At 44.9% G+C, this 8543-nt stretch overlaps 1 long non-coding RNA gene across 1 annotated transcript; it reads right to left on the reverse strand.

The window, feature by feature from the left end:
- Positions 1-781: 781 nt before the first annotated feature.
- On the reverse strand, positions 782-7893 carry LOC130366873 (uncharacterized). The gene is made up of 3 exons (XR_008891968.1): positions 7767-7893; positions 7475-7567; positions 782-980 (listed from the first exon to the last, which is right to left on the reverse strand). It is a non-coding gene; the product is annotated as an uncharacterized LOC130366873 (long non-coding RNA).
- Between the last annotated feature and the right edge of the window lie 650 nt (positions 7894-8543).

Here is an 8543-nt window from a genome sequence, read left to right on the forward strand (position 1 = left end):
TGTTAGGATTTGAAATACACAATGACATCATCCAGGTACAATAGGACACTTTGAAAATTCAGATGGCCCAGGCACCGATCCATCAAATGCTGGAATGTAGCAGGGGCATTTTATAGCCCAAACGGCATACTGTTAAACTCGAACAGTCCCATGGGTGTCACAAAGGAGGTCTTCTCTCCGTCTTCCACGGCCATTGGCAGTTGACAATATCTGCTGGTTAAGGCCAGGGTGGAGAAGTAAGCAGCCGACCCAAGAGCTGTGAGTGACTCTTCGATTCTTGGCAATGGATAGGCGTCCTTATGTGTGACATTGTTCATCTTCCTGTAGTCGACACAAAAGCGGGTGGTTCCGTCTTTTTTCTTGACCAAAACGAGGGGCGCCACCCAGGAACTCTGACTCTCTTGAATGACGACCGCCTCTTTCATGTCGGCCAGCATCTTCTTGACAGTCTGATACATGCCTCGCGCGACCGGACAATCCCTTTGTTTAATAGGTGGGCTGTCGCCGGTTAGGATTCTGTGTTGGATCATAGGCGTATATCCAAAGTCTGTATGGCATTTACTAGAAGCCTCGTGGTACCTTTTTTGGTGACGTTCCCTCGACTTGATCCCTTGGGGTATTATCATCTCCTACTTGGAGTTACGCCCACCAGGGTTCAGGAGGACTTGTACCGGATCCTTCACTCACTTGAGCCGAACGCTGTCGGGCCATCTTGCGTTCTGTTAGGATGTCCCTTGACTGGGGTGTATTTAGGTAATACAGTAGCAACATCAGACAGATTGACTAACCAGAATGGGACTCTCCCATTGGTAACTGTGACAAGGCTTCTCGCAGCTCGTACAAGGGGATGATCTTCCATTTGCATAGGCTCCAGCAGGGCTTGATAGTCCTTGTTCCTTACTCCAGGACGTGCACGGCACCAGATGATGGTCTCTGTGTTGGGTTGCATGGTCACCGACCTGATGTCTTGTACTCGTACTCTGCAGAAAACATATTTTGAACATTCCCGAATAGCCACGATAATACGAATAGCAAAGTAAGGAATGCATTCGTTATTTACCAAATACATGCGGTAAATAATGAATGCATTCGTTATCTGTAAACGAACGTAAATAATTCATTCTAATAACAAAAAATTATTAAAAAAAGATACAGTAGTGATGGAAACAATTGTATCTAACGAAATGTATCTTTTTTATTATGAAATGTTTATTAATTTTTAAACAGGGATCAATTTATGTGAGCGGGTAAAGCACTAAAAATGTAGCCGACAATAATAAAAATGTAGTGTGTGCGTGTTTTTCACTTTTTAATTTTTTTTTTTTTAGGTAGTACTACTACTCCCAGCATGGAACACACTGTTCCATGATAGGAGTAGTAGTTATCTGTACTAATTAACAGATCGCCGGGGTCCCTTGCAATCCTCTTGTATAATGTATAGATGCGGCGGCAGCTCTTCTATGGTCCCCTGCACTCACCTATATATACACACATATTCATATTTCCCGCAGAGCTGTGATTGGCCAGATGGTTCCAGCCAATCACAGCTCTCTGTGAGAAATAGGAATATGTGTATATATACGGCTGTGCAGGGGACCATAGGAGAGCGGCTGCCGCATCTATACATTATACAGGAGCATCACAGCGGGTGTCAGGAGTGATACCCGCAGTGATCTTTCCTTTACTACAAGTACTAATACTCCCAACATGGAGTACACTCTGCTCCATGCTGGGAGCTGTAGTACCTGCATTAATAGACAGATCGCAGCGGGTGTCAGAAGTTACACTCGCTGCAATATGTCTATTAATGCAGGTACTACAGCTCCCAGCATGGAGCAGAGTGTGCTCCATGTTGGGAGTATTAGTACCTGCAGTAAGAGACAGATCCCATCGGATGTCACTCCTCCTGACACCCGCTGCGATCGTCCTTATGTGAATGTCGGGATCAGCTGTTCTCAGGGCTACAGAGCCGGGAGAACAGCTGACGCTGAGCCATAGGTATACATGGTATATCTACTGCCCAGCAAGAACTCACAGTGAGCCTGCAATGTGTATACAGTATACACATTGCTGGCTCACTTAGCCCCTTGCTGAGCTGGGCGCTATGCGCAAGCCCAGCAAGCAGAGAGTTAACTTACACTGCTGGACAGTGTTGGTTAACCCTTTGGGCGGTATACACTATATACAGCTATATACAGAAGACGAAGTCCAGCTTACTTCCCTCGAGTACCGGGCACTTCCATGTAGCTCCGCCCCCTAGTGATAACGTCATTAGGGGGCAGATCTACAGAAAGGAACTAGGCTAGTTAATCTGAAGCTCTGTTCACATTGTCCGTTTTGTGTAATGTGAACAGACCCTTCTGGCAGTGTCTACCCAGACAGGGAGACTCCAGCTGTTGCTAAACTACAATTCCCAGCATGCCCAGACAGCCAAAGGCTGTCTGGCCATGCTGGGAGTTGTAGTTTTGCACCAATTGGTGGCTCCCTGTTTGGGTAGACATTGCATCATGGGTGCTCTCCCCAGCGGACAGCGCCAAAAATGTCATAACCAATTTTTTGTGTTTTTTTCTTCTCATTTCAGATCCGTGTATGCAGAGGATTACTGCGGATTCGATGGATTATGGCGGATTGTTATTTTTTTCTTTTAATAAAATGGTTAACGAGGGCTGTGGGGGAGTGTTTTTTTAAATAAAATAATTTTTCCAATGTGTTTTTTTGTTTTTTATTGAATTTTCAGGCTTAGTAGTGGAAGCTGGTCTTATTGACTGAATCCATTACTAGGCCAGGGCTTAGTGCTAGCCCCAAAAACAGCTAGCGCTAACCCCCAATTATTACCCCGGTACCCAACGCCACAGGGGTGCCGGGAAGAGCCGGTACCAACAGGCCCGGAGCGTTAAAAATGGCGCTCCTGGGCCTAGGCGGTAACAGGCTGGCATTATTTAGGCTGGGGAGGGCCAGTAACAATGGTCCTCGCCCACCCTGGTAACGTCAGGCTGTTGCTGTTTGGTTGGTATTATGCTGAGAATGAAAATACGGGGAACCCTATGCGTTTTTTTTTTTTATTTATTTAAATAAATTAAAAAAAAAATGCATAGGGTTCCCAGTATTTTCATAGCTGTATATAGTGTATATCGCCCAAAGGGTTAACCTACACTGTCCAGCAGTGTAAGTTAACTATTTTGCTCAGCAAGGGGTTAAGTGAGCCAGCAATGTGTATACTGTATACACATTGCAGGCTCACTGTGAGTTCTTGCTGGGCAGTAGATATACCATGTATACCTATGGCTCAGCGTCAGCTGTTCTCCCGGCTCTGTAGCCCTGAGAACAGCTGATCCCGACATTCACATAAGGACGATTGCAGCGGGTGTCAGGAGGAGTGACATCCGATGGGATCTGTCCCTTACTGCAGGTACTAATACTCCCAACATGGAGCACACTCTGCTCCATGCTGGGAGCTGTAGTACCTGCATTAATAGACATATCGCAGCGAGTGTAACTTCTGACACCCGCTGCGATCTGTCTATTAATGCAGGTACTACAGCTCCCAGAATGGAGCAGAGTGTACTCCATGTTGGTAGTAGTACTTGTAGTAAAGGAAAGATCACTGCGGGTATCACTCCTGACACCCGCTGTGATGTTCCTGTATAATGTATGGATGCCGTGGCCGCTCTCCTGTGGTCCCCTGCACGGCCGTATAAATACACATATTCCTATTTCTCACAGAGAGCTGTGATTGGCTGGGACCATCTGGCCAATCACAGCTCTGCAGGAAATATGAATATGTGTACGTGAGTGCAGGGGACCATAGAAGAGCGGCCGCCGCATATTTACATTATACAAGAGGATCGCAAGGGACCCTGGCGATCTGTCAATTAGTACAGGTAACTACTACTCCCATCATGGAACAGTGTGTTCCATGCTGGGAGTAGTAGTACTACCTAAAAAAATGTAAAAAAAATAGTGAAAAACACGCACACACTACATTTTTATTATTGTCGGCTACATTTTTAGTGCTTTACCCGCTCACATAAATTGATCCCTGTTTAAAAATTAATAAACATTTCATAATAAAAAAGATACATTTCGTTAGATACAATTGTTTCCATCACTACCATATCTCTTTTATTATAATTTTGTTATGGTACCCTACAAAATTTTAATAAAAAGGGTATCTCCATAATTTTTGAGGATCGCTAAAGTCCAAAAAAGAATAAAAAGATTTACTAAATGTACCCGAATACCAAATGTATCCGAAAAATAAGAACGAACACCCGAATACCGAATGTATCCGAAAAATCAAAACCGAAAATATTACCGAACGAAAAATTTTACCAAAACGAAAAAGTGAAACAAAACTAAACGAAAATTTTTCTAGTGCACAAGTCTATTCCAGAGAACCGGTGCAGCACGAGTGAAGTCTTGGAGATGGGAGTGAGAAGTTCGGATTATAGAAGATGTTAGTGTGAGATCATTAGCAGAGCGGAGAGAACGTGTAGGATGGTAGACAGAGATGAGAGAGGAGATGTAGGGAGGTGCAGCATTGTGGAGAGCTTTGTGTGTGAGACTGAGGATTTTTTACTGTATTCTGGACTGAATTGGTAACCAGTGTAATGACTGGCACAGGGAGGAGGCGTCGGTGTAGCGGCTGGAGAGGAAGATGAGTCTGGCTGCGGCATTAAGGATGGACTGGAGAGGAGAGAGTTTGGAGAAAGGAAGGCCTATTAGTAGAGAGTTACAGTAGTCGAGGCGGGAGTGAATCAAAGCAATAATGAGAGTTTTAGCAGTTTCAGTAGTGAGAAATGGGCGGATTCTGGAAATGTTTTTGAGATGGAAGTGGCAAGAACGTGAAAGAGACTGAATATGGGAAGTGAAAGACAGATCAGAGTCAAGTATAACTCCAAGACAGTGAGCCTGCTGCCCGGGAGTTATGGTAGTACCACATACCGAGATAGAAATGTCAGGGTTAGGTACAGTATCAGTTGATGGAGAAAAAACAAGAAGTTCTGTTTTAGAAAGATTTAGTTTCAGATATAAAAGGACATGATGTCTGAGACGGCAGAGAGACAGTCACTGGTATTCTGTAGGAGTGCAGGAGTGATGTTGGAGGAAGAGGTATAGAGTTGGGTGTCATCAGCATAGAGGTGGTACTGGAAACCAAATCTACTGATTGTTTTTCCAATGGGGGATGTGTAGAGTGAAAAGAGTAGAGGACCCAGGACCGGTCCCTGGGGAACCCCGACAGCAAGGGGAAGAGGAGAAGAAGTAGAGCCAGAAAACGAGACGCTAAAGGAGCGGCCAGAGAGATAGGAGGAAAGCCAGGCGATAGCAGAGTCCTTGAGACCGATGGAGCGGAGACTACTGAGGAGGAGTTGGTGATCCACAGTGTCAAAAACCGCAGACAGGTCCAAGAGAATCAGTAAAGAGAAATTGCCATTTGATTTGGCCGTCAGAAGATCGTTAGTGACTTTGGTTAGGGCCGTTTCTGTGGAGTGAATGGAGCGGAAACCAGACTGTAAGGGGTCAAGGAGAGAGTTCTCGGAGAGATAGCGGATAAGGCGGGAGTATACCAAGCGTTCCAGGAGTTTAGAGATAAAGGGGAGATTTGAGACGGGTCGATAGTTGGCTGCACAGGACGGGTCCAGAGATGTTTTTTTCAATAGTGGGGTTATGATAGAGTGTTTGAAGGAGGAGGGAAAGACCCCAGAAGAGAGGGAGAGGTTAAAGATTTTAGTTAGTTGACAGCTGATAGCAGGAGAGAGAGACTGGATGAGTTGTGAAGGCATATGGGGTCACTAGAGCAGGTAGTGGGGCGGGCGGAGGAGAGGAGCCTGGAAACCTCATCCTCCGTTATAGGCTCAAAAACTGAGAGTGATGAAGAGGAGACGTGGCTGGGAATTGGATCAGAACTTTCAGGGGACTGGGAGAGGATTTCATCATGAATGTCATCGATTTTAGTTTTGAAGTATTTGGCCAAGTCTTCAGCACAGAGATCAGTGATTGGGGTCTGTACTTTAGGCCGAAGAAGAGAGTTGAACGTGTCAAAAAGATGTTTTGGGTTGTTAGACAGAGAGGAGATGAGGAAGGTAAAATATGTTTGTTTGGTGAGATGAAGAGCGGAGTAATATGATTTAAGCATGAATTTATAGTGCAGATAGTCTGAAGAAGTCTTAGTTTTCCTCCACAGACGTTCAGCACACCTAGAGCATCGCCTGAGAAAGCAGGTTGTTAGCGTGTGCCAGGGTTGCTGCCATCTGTGTCGGAAGGTTTGTGTTTTAGAGGGTGCCATTTGATCCGGGGTAGACTTTAGGGAGTCATGGTAATGTTTGGCTGCTAGATTAGGGCAGGAGAGAGAAGAGATTGGTGATAGTGAAGATTGTAGATTGTCTATAAATTGACTGGTGTTTATGGCACGCAGGTTTCTGTAAGTGTACAAGGTTGTAGTGTCTGGGAGAGGATAGGAATTACTGATAGAGAAAGAGAGAAGGTTGTGGTCAGAGAGCTCAAAAGGAGAATTAGTGAATTTAGAGACAGAGCAAAGTGTAGAGAAGATCAAGTCCAGTGTATTCCCATCCTTGTGTGTGGGAGAGTCAGTAAGCTGTGAAAGGGCAAAGGAGGAGGTTAGAGACAGAAGCCGAGAGGCAGAAGAGGAGATTGGGGTATCAATGGGGATATTAAAATCACCCATGTTGAGTGTAGGTGTTTCTGAGGAAAGAAAGTGAGGGAGCCAGGTGGCAAAATGATCCAGGAACATTTGGGGAGGACCAGGAGGACGATAGATGACCGCCACTCTGAGAGACAATTGGCGGAAGAGCCTGAGGGTGTGGACCTCAAAAGAGGGAAATGTGAGTGAGGGTAATGGGGGGATGACTTGAAAAGTGCATTGTGGGGCTATAAGCACCCCAACTCCTCCATCATGCCTGGTGTCAGATCTAGGGGTATGGGAAAAGTGAAGGTCACCATAAGATAAAGCAGCGAGAGAAGCAGTGTCAGAAGGTTGTATCCATGTTTCTGTGAGAGCCAGAAGATTAAGAGAATTAGTGAGAAATAAGTCATGAATCTGGGTGAGCTTATTGCACACAGATCGAGAGTTTAGAAGAGCGCAGTTAAAGTTTGTAGTGGTTCCGCAAGAGGCAGGTAGTGAAGAGCAAATATTAGTGAGAGGTGGGCCAGGGTTAGGAGCAATGTCCCCAGCAGCTAAAAGCAAAAGAAAGAAGAGGGAGAGCAGATGGCTGAGTGAAGTGATGGAGCGACTTCTGTGCTGTACAATGGAATGAGGTGACTTTGGGTGGTTTATGATGGTGAGCAGTGCATGCGAGCAATACATAGGCGAGGGAAGGAGGCATGGACAGATGTATATAGAGTCCACCGGAGAAATCGGTGGGGGATAGAAGAGAAAATGTATCGCAATGATGTAAGTAATAAGTGAGTGCATGTTTGTTTTTTGTTTTAGTTTTTTCTGAAAAGAGTGACTTACTTTTGTAGTTATAATGTTGAGTTAGTTCCCTTTTGTTCCCTTCTGGTTCAATTCTGGAATAAGACTCAGTCCCGGACTCAATTACTTGAATAGCTAGAAAATGCAGAAAATGACATACTGGAATTTTGGACTGCTAACATTCTAAATTGGGCATTGTCCCACTTGTTATGGGACCCATCAATAAATCTGTCCGTTAATACCTTGTTGCCCTGCTCGGGAGTTATACCATCTAATTTTTGGACAGTCTCTAGGGCATTCTGTAAGGCTACAGCATATGCTCTTAAGGTCTCACCTGGTTTCTGTCGCCTTTCATACAGCCGGAGACGTACCTCCGATTGAGAATGTGACTTGAATACCTGGTAGAGTCATTCAAAAATCTGCTCTACAGTCACATTCTCAGAGGCTGGCCTGGTGCGGACTTCTTCTAACGTTGGTCCCTGTAGTTGTCCTGTAAGCAATTGCACCTGTTAATTAGGAGGAAAAGAGAAAAAGACAAACAAACTCTGGATCCTTTCCTTAAAATCCCTTAGGGTGAAAGGGTCTCCATTGTAGGTAGGGAGGACAGGGTTCCCTATGAATACCGGTGCAGACGCTGGAACACCAGAACTGTTGATGTTGACTGCAGACAGGGCTGGAGAGATCCTCCTGGCTGCTGGGGCAGGTGATGACCTTGCTGCTGGAGATGGAGGAGCACTGTCTTTAACAAGCACATGGTATAATATTTAAATCAACAGTACACTAGTAATACAAACATATATACAATAGGGGTTACACTGTAAGGGGGATCCCCTGGGGACATGGAGGGACACACCATCCTGTACTGGGCTACAACAGATTTTTGCTACAAAATCTGCATTTATCTTATATGGTGCACATTCCAACATGAATTTTTTTATTTTTATTGCTTCAATGTCACCATCTTAGGTCACTTTATAGAAGCACATTTCATGGGCAACTACACCAGTTTTGATTTGATTTTCAGTCACTGGCCATTTACCACTGATGTTACTTTAACTACAGAGTTTTACTTTTGCTCAATCGTTTTTGACTTACCCTGAATGTCAATCAG

The sequence above is a fragment of the Hyla sarda genome, chromosome 4 (genome assembly GCF_029499605.1).
Source record: "Hyla sarda isolate aHylSar1 chromosome 4, aHylSar1.hap1, whole genome shotgun sequence".
Taxonomy (NCBI): Eukaryota; Metazoa; Chordata; class Amphibia; order Anura; family Hylidae; genus Hyla; species Hyla sarda.